General features: G+C 49.5%; 1 protein-coding gene across 7 annotated transcripts in view; it reads left to right on the top strand.

Annotated features, from left to right (window-relative positions):
* Positions 1–1,503: 1,503 nt before the first annotated feature.
* Positions 1,504–24,096, top strand: part of ZBTB44 (zinc finger and BTB domain containing 44) — a 154,275-nt gene continuing 131,682 nt past the window's right edge. For 4 of the 7 annotated variants that reach the window (XR_012155952.1, XR_012155951.1, XM_073321185.1 and 1 more), the window contains exon 1: positions 1,505–1,774. The gene's annotated coding sequence lies outside the window, so the exon portion shown is untranslated. Of the gene's footprint in view, positions 1,775–24,096 lie in introns of all 7 variants that reach the window. The other 3 variants (XR_012155953.1, XM_073321187.1, XR_012155950.1) reach the window with 2 other exon arrangements.

Raw genomic sequence — 24,096 nt, 5'->3', positions numbered from 1 at the left:
GCAGGTAGAGAATTCCTGGAATCTGCTCATTCTCATGCTGGTTTCCAGCAAGGCTCACTAGTTTTGCTAGGAACCTATTACAATTACCCCAGTATTTTTAATACAGCACTGAGAACTTGCTCCTGTTTTTTATCTTTACAACAGTGAGCAGTGTGTCACTTTCCAGCAGACGATTTAGATTTTTCACTGCTGATTAATACTTTTGGACTGTGGCCTTTCACTGTGTTTCCTGCTGCAATTTATTTAGAATTTCTTACAAAAATGTGTAGCAAATGGCTGCACTAATCAAGTTAAATCAAGCCATGCTTACCTTGGGTTAGCATTAACATGGACCAAGTTCTAGGGAGGGATTAACTCAGAATTTGACCTGGATGGATGAACTATGCAGCCATGCAGAGTGACTTTTGGGAGGCGGGGAAGGGAAGGGTGCTGTCAGAAAATAATTCCACATGCAAGGAGCGAGGATGGGTGCTTCCTTAAATCCACAGCTGGACAGGCTCCAGGGTGCTTCAGAGCATGACATGTGGCTGATCTGGTCAACCATTGCTCTAATCTGCCACTGCCAAATTCTAAAAGACATCTCTCATTCTGAGCAGGGTTCAGTCATTTTCTGTACTGTCAGGAGCGGCTGAACATGGAGTGTGTTTCCAAGGGGGAGATTGTGATCTGGCTCCTGGGAGAAAACACATTGGTGTGAGAATGGGCAAGATTTCCCTCACTTGCCTTGTATGCCCTGAGCAGAGGCAAGACGCCATTCCATTCTCCTGCGAACCCTGAGCACCAGGTGAGGTGACAGTCTACCCGAAAGGCCAGGGAAGGAACAGGGCTACCCTCAGGAGCAGGTAGAGGCTGCACTTCCCAAGAGCTGCCGTTGGCTTATCGTGGTGAACTGCAATTGCCTTCAGAGCTGACCCTGGGGTGATGCAAATCCACACACTACTTCGTACATAAAAGGCATGTCAGGCGAAATGATAGTCTCTTTTTCTCTGCTGCTCTTTGCCCAGCAAGGTGGGGCTGACATTCCTTTCACACCAAAAGGGCTGGAAGTATCAGATGGTTCTGCTGCAGCTGGGCCTACATGAGGAGGCAGGCACCTGGGAACGGCCACTGGAAGTGATGGGAGCGGCAGCTGGAAATGACAGTTTAAGATTCAAATTGGGAACTGTACCATATGGATTAGGCGGGGGGACCCTGCATGCCTCGGGCTGCGGTACCCGCCCCAGCACTGGAGGCCGTGAGTGCATCGGGCTGCACTGTGTCCTCCCGCAGCAGCCTGATGCGAGCACCGGGCGCGTGCAGGCCCCGGGCGGCGGCTCCGCGCTAACTTGGAGCCGTGCGCGCCCCGGGCTGCAGGACCCTGCCCCGGGGACCGCGCGCGCACCGTTGGGCGCCGGCCACAGGCTGGGGCCCGGGCACGCGCCGCGCGAGCCTCGCACTGCGCCTGCGCCTGCGCCGGGCAGGCGGCCCCTCCTCCGCCCGCCCGGCCGGCCGCGGCCGCGGTGCATTGTGGGACACAAACAAAGTGCCCGGCCCGGCTGGAGCGCGGAGCTCGAGCGCCCGGGCCCCGCGCGCCCCCCGCCCCCCCCCGCCCGGAGAGCCCGCGCGAGCCGCCCCCCCCCCCCGCCCGGCGCCGCCCCCAGCAGGGAGGAGGCAGCGGCGGCCCCCGCGCGCCCGCCCGCCCGCCGCCGCCATGGCCCAGCGGGGGCCCCGGCGCGGCCCCAGCTAGGGGCTCGGTCTGCCGCGCGGCCCGGGGCGCCGGGCCCAGCCACCGCAGGTAACGGAACGGGGCCGGGCCGGGGGGAGACCGCGAGAGCCGGGCCCGGGGGCTGCCTCCCCCTCCCCCACTCCGGGGCCCCCGTCCTCAGAGACCCGCTTCCCCGGGCCCTAACCACCCCCCCGAGAGCCCCCCCTCCCCCTCCTCCTCCCGCCCCCCGGGCCCTAACCCCCCCCGAGAGTCCCCATCTCCTCCTCCCGCCCCCCGGGCCCTAACCACCCCCCCGAGAGCCCCCCCTCCCCCTCCTCCTCCCGCCCCCCGGGCCCTAACCCCCCCCCGAGAGTCCCCATCTCCTCCTCCTCCCGCCCCTCGGGCCCTAACCCCCCCCGAGAGTCCCCATCTCCTCCTCCCGCCCCCCGGGCCCTAACCCCCCCGAGAGTCCCCATCTCCTCCTCCTCCCGCCCCCCGGGCCCTAACCCCCCCGAGAGTCCCCATCTCCTCCTCCCGCCCCCCGGGCCCTAACCCCCCCCGAGAGTCCCTATCTCCTCCTCCCGCCCCCCGGGCCCTAACCCCCCCCCGAGAGTCCCCTCCTTCTCCTCCTCCCGCCCCCCGGGCCCTAACCCCCCCCGAGAGTCCCCCCCTCCTCCTCCCGCCCCCCGGGCCCTAACCCCCCCCGAGAGTCCCCATCTCCTCCTCCCGCCCCCCGGGCCCTAACCCCCCCCCGAGAGTCCCCATCTCCTCCTCCCGCCCCCCGGGCCCTAACCCCCCCCCGAGAGTCCCCATCTCCTCCTCCCGCCCCCCGGGCCCTAACCCCCCCCGAGAGTCCCCCCCTCCTCCTCCACCTCCCGCCCCTCGGGCCCTAACCCCCCCCGAGAGTCCCCATCTCCTCCTCCCGCCCCCCGGGCCCTAACCCCCCCCGAGAGTCCCCATCTCCTCCTCCCGCCCCCCGGGCCCTAACCCCCCCCGAGAGTCCCCCCTCCTCCTCCTCCTCCCGCTTCCTCGGGCCCTAACCCCCCCCCCGAGACCCCCTCCTCCTCCTCCTCCCGCTTCCCCGGGCCCTAACCCCCCCCGAGAGCCCCCCCTCCTCCTCCCGCCCCCCTGGCCCTAACCCCCCCCCGAGAGTCCCCATCTCCTCCTCCCGCCCCCCGGGCCCTAACCCCCCCCCCCGAGAGTCCCCCCTCCTCCTCCTCCTCCCGCTTCCTCGGGCCCTAACCCCCCCCCGAGACCCCCTCCTCCTCCTCCTCCCGCTTCCTCGGGCCCCAACCCCCCCCCGAGAGTCCCCATCTCCTCCTCCCGCCCCCCTGGCCCTAACCCCCCCCCGAGAGTCCCCATCTCCTCCTCCCGCTTCCTCGGGCCCTAACCCCCCCCGAGAGTCCCCCCCTCCCCCTCCTCCTCCCGCCCCCCGGGCCCTAACCCCCCGAGAGTCCCCATCTCCTCCTCCCGCCCCCCGGGCCCTAACCCCCCCCGAGAGTCCCCCCTCCTCCCGCCCCCCGGGCCCTAACCCCCCCCGAGAGTGCCCTCCTCCTCCTCCCGCTTCCCCGGGCCCTAACCCCCCCCCGAGAGTCCCCATCTCCTCCTCCCGCCCCCCGGGCCCTAACCCCCCCCCGAGAGTCCCCCCCTCCTCCTCCTCCTCCCGCCCCTCGGGCCCTAACCCCCCCCCCCGAGAGCCCCCCCTCCCCCTCCTCCTCCCGCCCCTCGGGCCCTAACCCCCCCCCGAGAGTCCCCCCCCCTCCTCCTCCTCCCGTCCCCTGGCCCTAACCCCCCCCGAGACCCCCCCTTCCTCCTCCACCCGCCCCCCGGGCCCTAACCCCCCCCGAGAGTCCCCATCTCCTCCTCCCGCTTCCCCGGGCCCTAACCCCCCCCCGAGAGTCCCCATCTCCTCCTCCCGCCCCCCTGGCCCTAACCCCCCCCGAGAGCCCCCCCCCTCCTCCTCCTCCCGCCCCCCGGGCCCTAACCCCCCCCGAGAGTCCCCATCTCCTCCTCCCGCCCCCCGGGCCCTAACCCCCCCCGAGAGTCCCCATCTCCTCCTCCCGCCCCCCGGGCCCTAACCCCCCCCGAGAGCCCCCCCTCCTCCTCCTCCCGCTTCCCCGGGCCCTAACCCCCCCCGAGAGTCCCCCCCTCCTCCTCCCGCCCCCCGGGCCCTAACCCCCCCCGAGAGTCCCCCCTCCACCTCCCGCCCCCCGGGCCCTAACCACCCCCCCGAGAGCCCCCCCCTCCCCCTCCTCCTCCCGCCCCTCGGGCCCTAACCCCCCCCCGAGAGTCCCCATCTCCTCCTCCCGCTTCCCCGGGCCCTAACCCCCCCCCGAGAGTCCCCATCTCCTCCTCCCGCTTCCCCGGGCCCTAACCCCCCCCGAGAGTCCCCCCCTCCTCCTCCACCTCCCGCTCCTCGGGCCCTAACCCCCCCCGAGAGTCCCCCCATCCTCCACCTCCCGCCCCCCTGGCCCTAACCCCCCCCCCGAGAGTCCCCCCCTCCTCCTCCTCCTCCCGCCCCTCGGGCCCTAACCCCCCCCCGAGAGTGCCCATCTCCTCCTCCCGCTTCCCTGGGCCCTAACCCCCCCCGAGAGCCCCCCCCATCCTCCACCTCCCGCCCCCCGGGCCCTAACCCCCCCCGAGAGCCCCCCCTCCTCCTCCTCCCGCCCCCCTGGCCCTAACCCCCCCCGAGAGCCCCCCCTCCTCCTCCTCCCGCCCCCCTGGCCCTAACCCCCCCCGAGACCCCCCCTCCTCCTCCTCCCGCTTCCCCGGGCCCTAACCCCCCCCGACACCCCCCTCCTCCTCCTCCCGCTTCCCCGGGCCCTAACCCCCCCCCCGAGAGTCCCCCCCCTCCTCCTCCTCCTCCCGCTTCCCCGGGCCCTAACCCCCCCGAGAGTCCCCCCTCCTCCACCTCCCGCCCCCCGGGCCCTAACCCCCCCCGAGAGTCCCCCCTCCTCCACCTCCCGCCCCCCGGGCCCTAACCCCCCCCGAGAGTCCCCATCTCCTCCTCCTCCCGCCCCCCTGGCCCTAACCCCCCCCGAGAGCCCCCCCTCCTCCTCCTCCTCCCGCTTCCCCGGGCCCTAACCCCCCCCGAGAGCCCCCTCCTCCTCCTCCCGCTTCCCCGGGCCATAACCCCCCCCGAAAGCCCCCCCCTCCTCCTCCCGCTTCCCCGGGCCCTAACCCCCCCCGAGAGCCCCCCCCTCCTCCTCCCGCCCCCCTGGCCCTTACCCCCCCCGAGAGCCCCCCCTCCTCCTCCTCCTCCCGCTTCCCCGGGCCCTAACCCCCCCCGAGAGCCCCCCCCTCCTCCTCCCGCTTCCCCGGGCCCTAACCCCCCCCGAGAGCCCCCCCATCCTCCTCCTCCCGCCCCCCGGGCCCTAAACCCCCCCCGAGAGTCCCCCCCATCCTCCACCTCCCGCTTCCCCGGGCCCTAACCCCCCCCGAGAGCCCCCCATCCTCCTCCTCCCGCCCCCCGGGCCCTAAACCCCCCCCCGAGAGCCCCCCCTTCTCGTCCTTCTGCTCCCCTGGATCCCCCAAGAGCCCCTCCTTCTCCTGCTTCCCCAGGCCCTAACACCCCCCCGAGAGCCCCCCCCTCCTCCTGCCCTCCCCGGACCCCCCGAGAGCCCCCCATCCTCCCACTTCCCCGGTCCCTAACCCCCTCCCTGGACCCCCTGAGAGCCCCCCCTTTTTCTCCTTCTCCTGCTCCCCTGGGCACTAACCCCCCGAGAGCCCCCCCTTCTTTCCTGCTCCCTGGGCACTAACCCCCCCTGAGAGCCCCCCCTTCTCCTCCTCCTCCCGCTTCCCAGGCCCTAACCCCCCCCTCCGAGAGCCCCCCCTTTCTCCACCTCCCGCTCCCCTGGGCCCTAACCCCCCCCGAGAGCCCCCCCTTCTCCTCGTCCTCCCGCTCCCCTGGACCCCCCGAGAGCCCCCCCTTCTCCTCGTCCTCCCGCTCCCCTGGACCCCCCGAGAGCCCCCCCTTCTCCTCGTCCTCCCGCTCCCCTGGACCCCCCGAGAGCCCCCCCTTCTCCTCGTCCTCCCGCTCCCCTGGACCCCCCGAGAGCCCCCCCTTCTCCTCGTCCTCCCGCTCCCCTGGACCCCCCGAGAGCCCCTCCTTCTCCTGCTTCCCTGGGCCCTAACCCCCCGGACCCTCCAAGAGCCCCCCATCCTCCTGCTTCCCCAGGTCCTAACCCCCCCGAGAGCCCCCCCTTCTCCTCCTCCCGCCCCCCCCGGACCCCCCCTAGAGCCCTCCATCCTCCCGCTTCCCCGGTCCCTGACCCCCGAGAGCCCCCCCTTCTCCTCCTCCTCCTCCCGCTCCCCTGGGCACTAACCCCCCCCCCCCCCCCCGAGAACCCCCTCCTCCTCCCGCTCCCCTGGGCACTAACTCCCCCCGAGAACCCCCTCCTCCTCCCGCTCCCCTGGGCACTAACCCCCCCCCCCCCGAGAACCACCTCCTCCCACTCCCCTGGGCACTAACCCCCCCCCTGAGAATCCCCTCCTGCTCCCCTGGGCACTAATTCCCTGAAAGCAACCCCGTGCTCTTACCCGAGCCCCCGCCCAGTACTCCCCAAGAGCTCCCCCTCCACTGGGCACTAACTCCCCAAAAGGCCCCCTACATGCACCCTGAGAGGCCCCTCCGCCCGCTCCTTGGGGCACTAACCTCCCGAGAGGCCCCCCCAAGAGCCCTCCCTGGGCACTAACTCCTCAAGAGGGCTCTCCTTGCTCCCCTGGACACTAACCACCTGAGAACCTCACCAGGTTCTTACCCCCCATTCACCCCCTGCTCCCATGAACACTAACCCCCTGAGAGCCCCTCCAAACTCTTGCCCCCCCTCCTTTGGGCACTAAGCACCTGAAAGCCCCCTACCCCAGAAACTACACTCTGGAGAGCTCCCCCAGGCTCTTAATCCCCCATGCACCCCTGTGAGCACCCCCAGCTGCACAAGGCAGTAACTCCCTGAGGGGTCTTCCAACTCTTACCCCCTGTGCTCCCCCAAGAGCCCTCCCTGGGCACTAACCCCTCCAGAGGGCCTTCCCGCCCCCCCCCTTCCCAAGAACCACCACCCCTGCTCCCCTGGGGTTGGCCTAGAGGCCACTAGATGCCTCCTGTCTCTACCCTAGAGGCTGTCCTATTTTCCCTGTCCCAAAACCTTGCTGCCTCCTCATCCTTCCTGGCATTTATTGCCCCAACACAAACTCTCTGGAGGTGTGCGCCCCCCCCCCTTCCAGGACATACCCTAGAAGTACCCCTTACTCCCCTCTCCCAAAGCTTAGCAGCTCCTCCTCCCCATTCCCCCCACTCCCTCCTGACATCTACCCCTTCCCATAGCCTTTGAGGCCTCTCCATTTTCTCTCTTCCAAAGCCTGGTCTGGTCTCTGTGTCCATTTCCTCCCCCCATGCTGCCTTCCTGTTTTCATCAGCCCTCCCCCTGGCATCTATCTGCCCCACTCACCCTTTGGTTGGTGGTGATCTCTCTCCATCCTTTCCCAAGGGTGACTGCTACCCCCCATCCCAGGGGGTTGCTCTCCACAGCCATAGGGGCTAGCAGCTGTTCAGGGCAGCAGCTTGGCATTAGTTGTCTTTTATGTGCCATGCATGCTTGTAGGGCCTCCTGGGGAGCCCTGCAAAGTGATGCACTGAGCACAGGTGCTCCTGGCCTAGCAGGGTTTGCACACTCACAGGATAATCTGTCTGTCGGAGGGGGGCGGTGGGTGATGACACACTTCCTCTTTGCATAGGGGTGTGAGTCCCACCCACACCACAGAACCAGGCACACAGAGATGATCTCTTAGAGTGGGCCCACCCACAGGTTTTGCACCAATTTAGCTATATCTGCTTAGAAAGCAGCATAGTTAAGTGAGTGATCCAATTATATCAGTGCAGGTGTTCGTATTGGTATAACTTGTTTTGATATAAACACTTCTGTAGTGATATAACTGTCCATAGTAGGGGGTTACAGTGATTTAGCTATCTTTGTTTCTATTCCAGTATTTAAATTGGTGGAAAAAGTGTATGTAGGTAATCCCTTACTAGAGGGAGTTCCACTCCCGTGCTGTTCTCCCCAAGTGGGAAATGCACAGAGGATCCCCTTTACGCTAGAGAGAATTGTTGTTTCTTTTGCATGTCGGTGATTTCCCTAATTTGCTTCCTGAACCTGACACGCACAGAGATTCAGTTTACAGGGGGAGGGAAATGTCCCCTGTCTGAGATTTACAGATGCACTGGGGGAACAACCGATTCATACTTCTCTTTATTGTTGTCACATAAGATGTAAATGAAAGAATTAGTGAAACGAACTCCATGCATCATTTGTTGCTGCAGGAGGTTGAATCACATGCTCTGGCTGGTTTTAAGGAGGGCAATTTTGTGGTATTGATAGTAAAATGTGTGCTAAAATGAGGGTCCAGTCAGATGTTGGATATTTGCTAGATGGGTCAGAAAGAAATTTGACTCCCTTTCTACCTTGTATAACATTGCACAAGTAGCCAAATCCATTGTTAGAATGTTTGCCGTTTTCTGCAGCTTCAGGTATTGCCAGGGATAGAGTATCTGATCCAGTATGATAAATCTGGTGACTATTTTAGTTAAGGAGGTTTTTCTCTTTGGTATCTTTCTACTCATGAGGAGTCTTTGCTGTATGATGTCTGTATTACAGGAGTAATAATAGACATTACAGCCATGTCTGTTCTTTTAATAAACTGTGTAGTTGATGAAAAGGAGGGCTTTGGGACCGTGCCACCCTCCCCCCCGGATATTTTTGACATTGTGCAGTCCAGTAGCACCTTCTTTGCTGTATGTTCCTGGTAAATCACATCAGTTCTGTACCAATCCACTTGAGCGTTTCAGTATATGTTCATTCAGTACTATACAACCTAGGTGTTGAGAAGTCTGCTAGGAAATAAAAAAATCAAACCTCTTAACTCTATAAAACTATAAAATGAAAAAATAGAAAACAGTTGAAATTATAGGAAAATAGTAGTGTAAAGGTATTCTGTGTAAACCAAAGAATTTCGTTTTGGGGTGCAAAAAAGGAAGCTGAGAGTTCTAGGCCATAAAGTGAAATGGTGTGTTTTTAAGAATGGATTCGATGAGAGAACTACTGAAATCTAAGGGATGCTTGCAAGTCTCTGATGATGAAGAATCAGCTTTTTAAGTAATGGTGATGGATTCCATTTGTGAGCCTTAATTATAATCCATGAACTTGGATGACCTAAAATAAGCATCATTTTGTGAATGTCTGTCTGTGCCAGATCTTCTCTTTTTAGCCTGTCTATATAGCTCTTTCCTTCGTTTCTTTTAAAAGCATTGTGGTTTGTAGGCTGTTTTTGAAACCTATCAGGTGTGTAGCAAACCTTTTTCTGAAAAATGGTTTCTAGTATTCATTAGTGGCAGTACATTCAGATTATTTTTGTTCGCTTTCCTGTTATACTAAAGAGTGCATAATGTATTTGTTCTAAATACTTACGTGGCACCCCTCATCCAAGTATCTGGACTTGTAGTAAAGCAAAAACATTTCCCTTGCACAAGTAGCTAATTGCTTTACAACACCCGCACATGTCACAACTTTAAAAGGTCAGGTGTGGAAGAAATTGCCAGTAAACTGATGGGAATCCAAGCTAGTAGTTATCAAAAAGCTGCTTAACACTTTCTGAACATGGCCATGAAGTGAATTTCTGTTGACATACTTCTGTCTTATCCATTGCAAGAAAGTTATCCCAAATTATTCAGCCTGTGCAGAGAGCCAGACTTTAGAAACTCTGAATACTTTCATGCTTAGAGCACACACATTTTTAAATGAAATTATGTAGTTGAACAGTGCTTTTACGATCTACATTACTTTAAATATTATGACATAAGTTGTGGAATTTGTCTTTTAAAGGGACACCACCTTAAAAAACACGTATGTCTCTGAAAATGTTTTGTTATAAGGATCATGTAAAATTGCAAGGAAGAAAGCGTGTGGTTGGTATGCCTTACTAATATGTAGTGACATCAGAAGTATTTCAACAATTATATTTGGAAATAATGAAATAGTTAAAAGGGAATTGGTTTGTTTTAATATACTTTGGAATAAATATGAAAATGCAACCTCTGTGCACTTAGGGAGAGATTTTTAAAGGTATTTAGGGTTTTCTGTGTTCAGTATCACAAAACCTGATTGATGGAATTTAGACGCCTAAGTGTCTGAAACCTTTTGAAACAGGCTTCTAAACCATTGACAGGTTGTGATGCCGAGCACAGCTGTGCCTAAATACCTTTAAAAATCTGGGCCTTGCTCCTGACTAAACTCCAGCAGAGTCCACTGTCTTTAACTTGTTTAGTAGTTAAAATTGATACAATGAACTCTCAGGAAGAAAACAAATGCTTAGTGTGCCATGTCAAATGGGCATAAAAGTGGACCACTGAAAAACGATGGGTGGGATATATAAAAATGTAGTAAAATAAAAATGGCTTTAACTAATACCACTATAGAAGAGAGAAAAAAGAATTCTAAAGCGTTAGCAACATTCCTTCTTCTAGCTTCCATCTAATCAAGTTACTAAGGAAGCCTCTTAAACTACATATTGTGTTTACAGACAGGCTGTTTGTAACATGTATTAGAAAGAAAAGTCTGCTTAAGCTAAATCATGAGTTTTATTTAAATTTGAAGTTGGAAGAAATCAAATTCTGTAGATGAACTGTGAATAATGGAATAGGTATTTTAACTGAAGACTGTTTCATTCATTTTATTTGAGAGGAATGAATAAAGGCAGGTTCTTTAAAGCACAAACATCTTACTAAATGGATGTTTATTCTCTGATAGCATATCTGTATTGACAATGTAATTACTGAGTACAATGTCTTGCATGCAAAAGTGTGACTCCTGTTCATTTGTATTAAGAGCAGTTTTAGTGGAAAGTTTGTGGATATTGAGGAAGACTTTCAGGCTGCTAAAGGTGGCTGAAGAGGGCACTTATGAAGTAGATGGCAGATTATCTAGCACAGGGGTTCTCAAACTGTGGTTCGGGACTCCAAAGTGGGTGGCGATCCCATTTTAATGGGGTCGCCAAGGCTGGTGTTAGACTTGCTGGGTCTCCGGCCCAAGCCCCACTGCCTGGGGCTGAAGCCCAAGCCCGAGCCCCACTGCCCAAGGCTAAGGTTACATGCCTCCTGTCCAGGGCAGAAGCCATTGGACTTCAGCTTTGTCCCCTCCCACCTCCACCCCCACCCAGGACAGCAGGGCTTGGGCAGGCTCGGGCTTTGGTCCTCCCTGCCTGGGATCGTGTAGTAATTTTTGTTGTCAGAAGACGGTCACGGTGCAATGAAGTTTGAGAATCGCTGATCTAGCATATTATATACCTGGATTTTATATATAAAAATAGCTTTACAGGAAGATGGCTTAAAATGACTGGGATTTTTGCCAGGAGCAAGTCTTTTGGGAAACATGTTTGATAGCATTTAGAAGTAATGTACCTCAGGGTACTGGAGCGCTCAGGAATGGTAATGGACTCTGTACAGGCTCTCCCCCCACCCCCCTCATTTGCTGGTTTGAGTCCAGCCCATGTTAGTAATGACATAAAGTTGTTAACATCTGATGACTTAAGTGTGGTTGTTATTAAGGCTACGTTTTAGTCACAGGTATTTTTAGTGAAAGTCATGGACAGGTCACAGGCAGTAAACAAAAATTCATGGCCCGTGACCTGTCCATAACTTTTACTATATACACCTGATTAAAACTCGGGGGTTTTTAAAACGGGGGGGACTATGGGTGCTGGGGGTGTGGCCCGGCGGGGCGCATTGGGAGGGAGGGGGGTTGCCAGGGTTGGTGCAGACTCCCTACCTAGCTCCTGGAAAGCAGTGCCCTCCAGCTCCTAGCTCCACTTGCTGCCTCCGCTCCAAGCCCAGGTTCTGTAGCTCCCATTGGCTGGGAACCGTGGCCAATAGGAGCTGCGGGGGTGGTGCCTATGGGAGGAGGCAGCATGTGGAGCTAGGAACTGAAGGAGGGGAGTTCCTGTGGCCTTTCTGGGGAGCCCCCCCCAGGTAAGCACCACACCCCAACCCTGAGGGCCCCCCACCCACCCAAACTCCTGCTGCCGGGGGCGGGGGGGGGAGGGTTGAGACTTCCCCAGCAGTGGCAGGTGCGACTGGTGCAGGGGCTGCCCAAGCTGGTGAGGGGGCTCCTGGACCATCTGCATGGGCTGCTCCAGAAGTCACAGTGGTCACGGAAAGTTGCGGAATCCGTGACCTCTATGACAAACACGAAGCCTTAGTTATTATATTTACATAGTTTTAGACTCTGCATAGCACTTTACAAAGATTTAGAAGAAAACTAGGGTCCCTGCAGTGATACAGAGTCCAACTTCTAATGTACAGGGAACCCGTGTCACAATAAAAACACACTAATTGGCAAGTTTAGTGGCAGTGTTAGGCCAATGACTGAATAGCCATGAGGAGACTGTGCTCATACCCATAGAGGGAGTCCTTGCAGACTCAATTGTACAAGGGGAAAAATGTGGGACACTTGCATTGCTTTTGCTCATCCTTTGCCTGTTCTGTGGATAAACAGAGCACTCTTCAGTTTCCAGGGCTAAGGACAGAGTTCTTCCTAGGCCAGAGGTGGGCAAACTGTGGCCCGCGGACCACGTCTGTCCCGTCCTGCGTGGCCCCTGAGCTCCCAGCCGGGGAGGCTAGCCCCTGGGCCCTCCCCTGCTGTGCCCCCCCCCCCCCCCCGCCCCGAGTGCAGCAAGTTTCAGCGCTGTACAATGCACCAGCGCTGGGAGCCACGCCTCTTGTGGAGGTGGTTTTTTTAGAATGCTGGGAAAGAGCATTGCCAGTGTAGACAAGCCCTTAATGTTAACTGTGCTGAGACAGAGCTGTATTCCTTCCTTGCTTAAATTTGTTCAGGACTCTTTAAATCCACTTTCTTTTGAAAAAGTGTCTGTATACTTGTTTATACAGTATAGGTCTGGTACTTTGAGGAGTTGATGACAGTCCATGCTGCCTGTTCTATCTATTGGACTGATGATTCCTGTTTGTTGTCTTGTTTAAGTTTTTGCATGTGTGTCTTGATCTCTCCCGCAGCCCCAGCACAAATATATTACATGTAGTTTCTTGTTACTGCAGTTTTCTCTTTAGCTTTGGCATTAATATGACTTGGATTATTGGGGTGTGAAGTGGAGGGCTACATTTTGCTTCATAGCTCATTAAGAAACCCAATCATGGAGGTTCACACTGTATTTTATCAAAAAGAGTGTAACGCTTTCCCAATAACTTGTTACGGAAGTTAGAGAAGGAAGGATATCAATTGTTATAAAAGGAAATCTGTTTGCAAGTAAACTTTAGACATAGAACACATAAAACCAGCAAACTGTCAAAACTGTCCTACCTGTCATAATCATTGCTGTCATGTATGAAGTTACAATTGTATATTAGTGTAGAATCTATCCCATAATTTTATCAGAGTTTCGGGTGACAGGAGTAAAGTCTCAGAGCAGGAATGAGGGAGAATTCTTCAGGTAGTGAAGTTCTACTGTCCCAGGAACTTTAGGGAACCAACCCAAGTAGCCAGGCTCTGTTCTCTCAGAGGAAGTGAAGAAGGAATTGATTTTCAAAGTGTAACCTCGGCTTTTCTCTCCTAAAACTGAAGTTTGAATCTTATATTACCTTGTTTGAAACCCCAGGGGATGTGACTTTTCAGATAGGGGGTTCAGGTTGGTTTGGTTTGAATAATTGAGATTCTGCTGAATTTCGTAGCTTCATATTATTTGTTTTCTTAAGTGGGACAGAAGTTTTGTTCTGTAAATAGACATCTTTTTAAACTTAAAGATGCATACACAAGCATGTTCAAGTTTTTCTTTTCTTCCCAGAGTTGAAACACTAGTGTTTGCATAAATAGTGAGCTGCACTATAATTGTGTTTTGGCATGCAAATAAGCATGTTAAGCATCCCACTTTGCTTTAGATTTCCTTTACACAGCACGTCCACAAATAGCTTTTTAAATTGGGGTGGAGTTTACCCAGACTAGGTTCGTAAGAGTGAATATTATTGTCATAAATTTGAATTTGTATAGTAGTTATACTTGCAGAGCTTCTAAAATTGACATTGATTGAAAAGCTGTATGCAACTGCAGAAAATCGATAGAAAATCACTTCCTTCAATTAGCTCTTTCAAAGCTTTTTTTATTGCTTCACTCAGTGGTCACTGCCATGTGCCAGATATCAGAGGTTTATATCATTTCTCACAGTGGCTTGTAGAACCGTACAAGTTAAAAATTGTATTTTGGTTTCCTTTTATTTTTCTCTCCCTTCTCTTTGCATATTGTTATTTGTCATTTTCAGTATCATCTTCATGTACTGCTTCTGATGGTGGGCTGGGAACAGTTAAGTATTTGTTATAAAGGTGTAGTGTATGGAGGCGGTGGGAGGTCACAAAGGTCAAACTTTGATCCTAACAACTCTAGTGTTCGCAAAAAGAAAAGGAGTGCTTGTGGCACCTTAGAGACTAACAAATTTATTTGAGCATAAGCTTGTAATCATGTTTATGCCAGTGATCTAGGTATGACTATTACTATTCTTTGTGTTCAGATAATTGACACGCTTATATAGGATATAAGTTCTACATCTAGAAGAAAATCTGCAGGTTCATTTTGCACACTGGTCTTACATGTGGTGCCTTTTAAGAGCACAATAATCAACTTAATTTGGTCCAAACATAAATGTTATAAACGTCAAGCTTTTTATCAAACCTAAGCCCAAACGTGAAATGGGCTTCACAGATTCATAAATAACAAAGACTAAATTGTGTATTGTTTTTATTTGATAGTAACACAAGTAAATTTGTTTACATGTTTAAGCTGGTAGTGTCTCTTTAAGCACTTTCAGACCAAGTGAAACAATTCTGTTTTTAATTCTGGTAGGTCAGCAACTACACTTTGCAGATTACTGTTGTCGTTATGCAGAAATTGCAGAGCCCTGAAGCTTTGCTAGTTATTTCATGGGATGTCAAGTGGTTCCCCCACATAACAATTTTTCAAATGCTGATTATTTTACCACGTGAAAATAAAATTCATTCTAAAACAAGACCTGTAATCAGTTACTGTTCAGATATTGTTAATGGGACATCATCTTAAAAATTACACTGCTTAAAAAATTACTTGCCTGCTATTCTAAACAGCGTAAGTGAGAGTACTGTGATGGAGTCTCCCATTGAGTTTGATGGGTGAGCTACAGTCACTTATTCTGAGTCCTGAGATGGGACCAAAGACCAGCTTTGGACCTGCAGCCCCATCCACAAGTGCCAGAGGTGAAGACCATTGTAGATGAGTGTGTGTTGCTTTTATCTTTATGCCCTCTCTCCTTGGTTGCAGCAATCTGCGAGCTCTCAGTCTTTCAGTCTGAGATAGTAGAGATGCTGCCATTGACTGTTGTCATGGGCTAAGAGCTCCCAGGTGTTGAGGTCAACATTACAACACTGCAGATTGACCTTGAGAGTGTATTTGTACGTTTCCCTGATCTGCCCCTAAAACAAGTTGCAGTCTTCAGTTCTGCCTAAAAGATGGCTTTCGGTATTCTGCTGTCAGACATACAGACCACTTGACCACACCATCTCAGCTGAGTTCTCAAACTTCAATGTCTGAGAAGTTGTAGCACTGAAGCACCCCAGTGTTTGGAAATAAATATTGCCACATTATTATAATTGAAGGATTAAAGAGGAAAATATTTATTTGGTTTGTTTACTTGTTTACTTGCATTACACAGACAGCTGTCAAATACAATTTTACTCTTCCCCTTTTTAGTACAGTAAATTTTCTTTGGCTACCTTTAGACAAGGAAACATTCTTAAGCAGTAGTGTCAACAGGATTTAGCACGTTTATAAGTGTTCTTACTTGTTTGTGGTCAAATATGGGGGACGCTAAGAAAACATATTCAAACATTTTTAAACAACCTATTTTTCTAGTCTAGATATGGTCTTAATGAAAAAGATTGTAAAGCTCCCAACACTTGTTGACAGTGGATCGAGTGAGGCTGCACATGAAAGACCTGCTGGTCACAAGACAACTTACAGGCCATATCCCAGGATCCATTCTTTGTTTTGGAAATACAACTTCTGAAAGGCAACGGGTTAAATCTAGGGCTGTCAAGTAATTAAAAAAATTGATTGTGCGTTTAAAAAAACATGAAATTTCTAAAGATAGCTACAGCACTCAACCCAAGATTTAAGAAGCAGAAGTGCCTTCCAGAATCTGAGAAGGATGAGGTGTGGAGCATGCTTTCAGAAAACTTAAAAGAGCAGCACTCTGATGTGAAAACTAGAGAATCCAAACCACCACACACACAAAAAAAATTAACCTTCTGCTGGTGGCATCTGACTTATGATGATGATGATAATGAACATGCGTCAGTCTACACTGCTTTGGATGGTTATCAAGCAGAACCAGTCATCAGCATTGATGCATGTCTCCTGGAATGGTGGTTGAATCATGAAGGAACTTATGAATCTTTAGTGCATCTGGCATATCAATATCTTGTGATACTAGCTACAACAGTGCCATGCAAACGTCTGCTCTCACTTTCAGGTGACATTGTAAACAAGAAGCAGGCAGCACTATCTTCTGCAAATGTAAACTAACTTGTTTGTCTGAGCGATTGGCTGAACAAGAAATAGGACTGATTGGACTTTTAGATTCTGAACTTTTACGTTTTATTTTTGAATACGGGGTTTTTTTGTACATAATTCTACATTTGTAAGTTTCATGATAAAGAGGTTGCACTGGAGTACTTGTATGAGGTGAATTGAAAAATACTATTTCTTTTATCATTTGTACAGTGCAAATATTTGTAATAAAAAATAATATAAAGTGAGCACTGTGCACTTTGTATTTTGTTGTAACTGAAATAGATATATTTGAAAAAGTAGAAAACATCCAAAATATTTAATAAATTTCAGTTGGTATTCTATTGTTTAATAGTGTGATTAATCAAGATTAATTTTTTAATTGCAATTACTTTTTTTAGTTAATCGCGTGAGTTAACTGCGATTAATCGCCAGCCCTAGTTAAATCTAAAGGTTATCTTTCAAGTTGCGCTTGATAAGATTCTACTCTCTGAAAGCGCTGATCTCAAATACTTCTGCCAGAATTTCAAGAAAGTTGTGGTAAGATTAAAAAAAGCACATGATTTACAAAAACAGTGACATCGGAAGGATGGGAATTTCTTGGGGGATTTTCTTGCATATAATTTAGGTTATGGTAGTAGACAACATATTCAAGTTGATGAAAAGACAGGTGCTTTTTTCTTGCATTTGTCAAAAGATTAGTGAGAACAGTTAATCTGTTTAAACCCTCATTAGAGAAAATGTATTAGGAGCTCATTTTGGTGCACCAAGGTGTGACAAGTCCACAATTCGAGCCTCTGTACTTAAATATTTGAAATGGATTGAGGAAAATGATGGCCCTCTTTCTTTTCCACATTCTAAATATTACACCATAATTAAATGGAAAACATGGAAATGACTGTGATTGACTAATTAGTGTAAAGGTAAAAATAACACTTGCTAAGCTATATTAACTCACAGTTAAAGAAAAAACCTGCAGTGTTAAAGTATTGGAAATAAGTTTGTAAAGGAAGTAGAAATCAAAGCAATATTGTATGTCTTATAAAACCAAGGCAGATACTGGATATTCAATTGTTATGAAAAAATGCATATTTTACAAAAAATATCTGTATCTTAAGACTGGATGATAGTTCCCGCCAAAATTCCCATAGAACTCACCTGTGCCTGAAAATGTGGTAAATAATAGAGAGTTCTGATAGAATTTGATGGACTAATCAAAAGATATTGCCCAGATGTTTGTACCTTCCAGTCTGGTTCTGCTGTTTAAGCCATGTAATAACATGAACAAGGTGCAAAACTCACCACCACCTGTTTAATCTCAGTGAGTGAACTTCAAAGCCTAACATGGATCACTGAAGTGTTATTAGAAGTGACCTTGCATAGAAGAGAAGTCTGTCTGTCTTTTTGGGGGTTTTTTGGGGGGGGTGGGGGGGAAGGCGCCACGGGTGGAGGAGAGGGAGATGAAGGGGATTGTTGCTTTGTGATGTATAAAGAATTAATTGTTTAAAAAACAAAAACTTTAGAATATCAAGTCTGGACTTCCAGCAAAACCAGGGACGTCTAAGGCCTGGTCTGCACTAGAGCTTACGTCGACCTAACTGTAAGCATCTACATCAGTGGTTCCCAAACTGAGGTTCCCAAATGTCCCAGGAGTTCTTGGGGGGTGGGGGGGGGGAAATTCCCTAATGGTGGACAGATCTGTCCCTAGGGATCCCAGGCAGCCTGGAGCCTCTGGGCTTCCAAGAGCTAAGCAGATCAAAACAAGCATATCTATCACACTGAGGAGATTTAAACTTCAAGACTCCTTATAAGAAATGGAAAGATAGGTGGATATTTTTTTTTTGCTGTTTTTAAAATTTAATAGGCAGCTAGTATTGTTTTTAAAATTATTATGAAGAACAAGTTTAAACTTTGTTGTAACGTGTGGTGTTTCCCGGACTGCTCAAGACCTGAATGCTTGTGTAGGAGGAACTCTTTGAGTTGGCTTCTTAAATACCTTCATGCTGTTTCACATTGGATACTCCTTGATGAAACATAGGAGCCTTGTCTTACAACAACAGGCTTATTCAAAGTGATACAAGCTATGAAAGTTAGCTCTAGGAAGAGTGTTGCCGTTTTCATAATGTAATAAAAATACTGTAATGATTAATAATAATAATAGTGTGTAAATAAGCATGTCATTAAAAACAAATTTTATATTTCCAAGATCACTGCTTTTATAATTTATACTCAGGTAAAGGAGAAAATTCCTGGAAATATTCATTTTCAGGAGGGAATTTGAGAGACTTGGCATTTTAGTGAAAGGGGTTCACAGGTTGTTAAAGTTTGGGAACCAGATCTACGCTAAAATGTTGCTCCCACCTATGTAACTTGCCCATTACACCGACTTCATAACTCCACCTCCGCAAAAAGTGTAGTGCTTACATCAGTGTAGTTAGGTCAACACAATGTCAGTGCAGACCCTGCGTGCTTACATCTGTTGTTGCTGCCTTTCAGAAGCTGTCCCACAATGCCCCACACTGACAGTTAAATGGTGCAAGCGCTACTGTTGCAGACGCGCACTGCCCACACAAAGAACATAGTGTGGACATGCAAAAGCGATTTAATTACTGTGGTGGCTGTATATTGATGTAACTTAGGTTGACTTAATTTTGTAGTGTAGACTTGCCCTAAAACGGCTTTCTCAATAAGCAGCTGAAGGGGTGGAGATATCAAAGTGCCTTTCTCCCAAGAAACAATCAAAATAGATGTTAATAAACACCTAACAATAACAAAAAACCCAAAACAGTATGACACAGGTCCTTTCCCTCAGTCTGTTCCCAGATGAGAATATTTTAATCCAGAGTTAATTTATAGCAAACCCTAAATGGCAAATATGTTTGTAAATGAGTATTCTGGACAAACATTTTTGGGTGTCCACACTGGCATTTACAAATGCGTTAGCTAATTCGAATTAACTGGCTATCAGTTTATTTGAGTTTAAAAAGTTCTGGTCTAGACAAACCCTCAGTTGCTCAGGTTTCACTCTTGTCGTGCCATAATCTCAGTAGACTTGTAGCATAAACAGGGACATTGTAATGTTAAAGTCAATTTTCTTTCACACCTTTATACATCATAAAGAAGCAAAAATGGACAAATGTAACTATTTTTTCTTTTAAAAATACTGTGTACATAAATAGATCAGCGTAATGTTAAAGTCAACAGGTTTGATCTTGGGTGCTTAAATTTAGGTAACTAAATCCCAGTTATGCAAACATACTTGAAAATATTCTTTACATGAATATTAAACTGGCCAACGTGAGTATTCTGTGTGTTGTAGGGCATATATATTGTGCATGTTGAAAATAAATAGGTCTGTTAATCTGCATATTTCTCAAATGGGAATTGAGAATACTACTATACATATGGCTTTTTGGTAAGAATGTTAAATTTTTAATTTTCCAACTAACTGTGCAGCCTTAGTGTTTTAAATAATGTGGCTTTTTTGCAATGAATTATTCTCTAACTGGGTACTAATGAGCTAAACTCTGGAGAATGTTTGCAGCGGAGTAGGTGGTTGTGGTTTGGGTGTAATATTTTATATATCAGGAAATGTATTTGTTTTTTAAAATATGAGTGCACACACATTGCTGCAAAGAAACACTGCAAAGATTTTCTTGAGCTAATTGATCGTGTAAACATCTTATTTTCAGATTTGAATAAATGAACTTGACTACAGTGGAAAAATTTCCTTTCTGGCTTCTAGAATTTTCCAGACTACTTGTAGTTCTGTGGTTTTACTGGGCACATGGATTCTTTCTTAATTTTGCCAAAATTCTTGCAGTTGCATGTGATGTAATATTTACTTTATATCTAATTACTGGTCTTTGAAAGAGCCAGAAATTTTACTATGTTTTTGAAATAATGGGGATTATAGTCTTCCTTATTTTGGAGGATGGAATTAAAGTACCACTAGTGCCACCAAGATTTCTGACAGGGGTCTAATACAAAATGAGACTGTCTTTTTGAATATTCCTGACTCTTCTCCCCTTCATCCTAGCAGTTTTTCCTTGCGAATGGAGATAACTAGTCGTCCTCAGAACAAAGTTTGAACCATGCGGATTTGGCAGCAGCGTTTGGCTGTAATTGCAACAGTTTGAAATTGAAGCGCTTTAAACTGATTTTAATGAAAGGAGCAGTGACAAGGTTTGCATGCCTAAAATGTGATCAGCTTTGATACTTAGACCTTTCTGTAGACTGGAAGCTATAATTGCATTTAACATCATGTGTTCCCTCTAGTATGATTCTAGTGCAACCTGCATCCAATCCAAGTCACTCAGTTGTGTCTAGGTTCCAGTAGGTTCCACGAACAGTGGAGTTCTTGCTAGGGCTGACCATGACCAAGACCATTCATGTCAGCTTTATTGTGTTACTGTCCGTGTGGATGGAGGCTAATGTCATGTTAAAACACACAAGTCAAATTGGTCTTCCATAACCCTTTGCACTGCAGGAGTGACCTCTTTGGCTAGGTAGCTAATCTTCATTGCTCAGGGGTCAGCAAGGCCAAAAACCAGCTACTTGTTTAAATTTCCCTGAACGGCCACATGCATTCCAGCTGAAGACTGATTCCACAGCAACCAACTTCTTTTTGCAACTGATCAGCAAACTGCTTCATGCTTCATCTGTAAATTAGTTATCTATCTGCTATAAAACTATAATGTTGGCAGCTAGCTACCCACAGTGCTCCTAGCGTGTGAGCTGTGGGCATCTTAATTTTGGCTGTCTTCTGGGCCAAGGCACCAGCAGTGCAGAATTCCTTTAACAGAAATCACAAGGCTTACAATGAGATTTCAAGTCATCATGCCAACCTGGAAATTTCCCAGACCAGAATGAAAGCCATATCAAGGGGATGAAGGTGGCCTATAAGAAGACAAAGAACGGTAAATCCAGGAGTGTTGCCAATGTTTTGTCCATTTCCCCATGAAATGAATTGAATTATGAGATTCTGCCCCAGTACAAGGCTGGTATACTTAATGGACCGCCTGGTAAGTTCCTTTTATTTATTATACTCCTTTACTTGGCTTCGGGTGGAGACATTGTGAGGTTTTGTGGAGGCAGCCGTTGGCAGATACAGCTTCATTTGGGCGCACAATTTTCCATCCATCTCTGTGGCCTCCTCAGGTTCCATCCCGGTTGCAATCTAATCTCCTGGTTGGACTCTGGCCACCTCCTTCCCACCGACCCGCACCCAGTCTCTCTACCCCTTGATATCTCTGGCAAGGTTCCTGGGGCACAGTTGCTGAGCGAGGAAAGAATGTCCACTCTACCATTGGTTATGACTGCCTGTTGGCATGGCACATACTGGCAGGCAAAATGGGTAATCGGAAAAATTTCAAAAGTGAACTGCACACACAGTGCACTGAGGCTTAACTAGGAGGGTTTTGTGGCTTTAAAACAATGGCGCTCAGCCTTTTCCAGTGGTACCCCATCTTACCACAGGAACAGTTTTGTGATACACCCTCTCTCATCTAGCCATAAAGAAAGGGTGGGTGGTTGTGATACTCCCACCCTAGTTGCGAACCCATACTTTAACACAAGCAGAGGCATTCCCAGAATACAGGAGTTGCAGGTGGCATTTTTAACCCCAATATGACATCCCACTTACACAGGTAAGCAAACAAGTGGAGATTACTCCATGTATGCATTTTCACGTTCCAGAGTAGCACTAGGACAATGCAAGTTATTTTCAAACTAGAGTTCCCTGAAGTTATCTGATTGGTTTGGATCATATGCTATAAGAAAATATAGCAGTGTGAAGTGCATTCAGAGCAATGAGAGAGAGTGCACTTTTGCAGGCACTGCATGCATGCAGTATAGGCAAAATTATTTTCGTGAGGCAGATACTACAGACACTCTACCTTAATCTGTTTTTGGAGTTAATCAGTATCCACCCTTTTGGCACAAGATCAGAAACTTTCCCTTTTATGCAATATTCCACATTGTTCTTGAGGCCTACAGAGATGACCTGCTTTTCCTCTACCCCCACTATCTTTTACAGGTGACACTGCCTTTCCGAGCATCCAGCAAATGTCTTCATATGCCAGAATGACTCTTTGGTATAGCTCATTAGCTTTCCTCTTGTTGCCTGAAACACCTGGGGCCTTTCATACGCTGGAATCTGCAACATGTTGTCAGACAGTCTGAAATGTGTAGAAATTACCAATATTTGATTTTCTGTACAGGTGACATTCTCGAGCAGCTCCCCCCTTTTAAAAAAAAGATAAATATTGTTTTTAAGGATCTAATTCCAATGCCTTGATAGTCTTTGGGAAACATAAAGGGAAGGCAGTAGCTTATGGTAGTGCTGCCCATGTCTCTTGGTGAAATTATGTATTGGAATGTAAAAGTGGAGATAAGTGTCTGTTTTTCCCTTTCCAGAAAGGATTTGGTGGTATGTTGCTGTGGACACTGATATAGACTTTTGGCTTTTCCTACAGGCCCTCTTAATGCTGCTCATCCCAGGCTTGAATCAAGAAGACCATGTCCTAACTGGACATGCTTCACAGTCGTCATGCCAGGAGAACGATTCCAAAGAGGGCAGATTGCCTGAATTTCAGGCATTGTCATACCTCTGCTTTTTCCAAGCTCCAGCTGAGAAGGATACTTCAGGTTGCAGAGAGAGGATGGCAAGTAGTTTGACTGCTGGACTGTGGCCGAATATGTTCGTTCTCACAGATTTAAAGGGAGGACGGTGAATTCCAAAGACACAAGTTTCAGGGATTTTGAGGTGCTTACACACAAACCCTCAAGCCATCCTGCTGCCTCTGCCTCATGTGCACTGCTTGTACCTGCTCCCTCACCTCCATGTAACGATGCGCTCCAGAATAGAGTGCTGTGGTACTTTAAACAGCAGACTTGTGTTTCAACCATAGCCTGTGCATGCCAGTGCAGAGAAGAAGGAATGAGAAACAGCACGCTGAAGTGATGCACTTCCGCTACCTCCAAGATGTTACAGAGAAGAGTAGCCCCGAGCTTTCTTTTTGGGAGAATGCATTTAAGGTTACATATGCAAACCTGACTAGTTAGTTGGGGGTATACTACAATAGTCCATACAAAAATTCACATTTGGGAGCTAATGTTAGTCTTATTGCAAGAATTGCTTTCTTGGCCTTGTTTTGTAATGCCGGATGCACCGTGTACTGTCTTTTCAGTTTCAGATTTAGTCTGTTGTCACAAGCTGGCATCTGGTCTACTCTCTCTACTTCCAATAAAGCTGTGTTTAAAACTACTCATTTGTTACTTGCACTTCAAATAATTCTGTCTCAAGTAATATTTTCACCACCCAAGGGGACAGCCAGAGCCTCACCGCCAGGGTTCAGGCTCTCCTTCTCCCCATCTCCCAAATCCCTCATTGGGAGACAGACTGGGCTCAGGCTGTCCTCTTCTCACCCCCCCTTTCCCCCCCACAAATCCTTCAGCAGCAGGTGACCCAAGCTCTCCTTCCCATCCCCCTCCTTCCCAATCCCTCACCTGGAGGCTGTGGGGCTCCATCTGTCTGCCCTGGGGTGGCAGCAGCTGTGCAGAAGTAAGGGTGGCAATAAGTCTGCTGTGAAAAGTGGTGGTGGTGGTGTGTGTTGTTACAGTAACAATTATAATCTTTGTTATTAACAAATATCACTTTTTATATTGCCTCCCTTCTGTGCTGCTGCTGGCGTGGCACTGCCTTCAGAGCTGGGTGCCCAGCCAGCAGTCGCTGCGATCCCCTCTAACTTCAGAGTTGGTTGGCGATATATCTACTTGGCGGGGGGGCATAAATGACTACAGACACAAAGAAGGGGAGCCTGA

Source organism: Lepidochelys kempii, chromosome 22 (assembly GCF_965140265.1).
Source record: "Lepidochelys kempii isolate rLepKem1 chromosome 22, rLepKem1.hap2, whole genome shotgun sequence".
NCBI lineage: Eukaryota > Metazoa > Chordata > Testudines > Cheloniidae > Lepidochelys > Lepidochelys kempii.
This window is presented reverse-complemented; position numbering and strand designations above follow the sequence as displayed.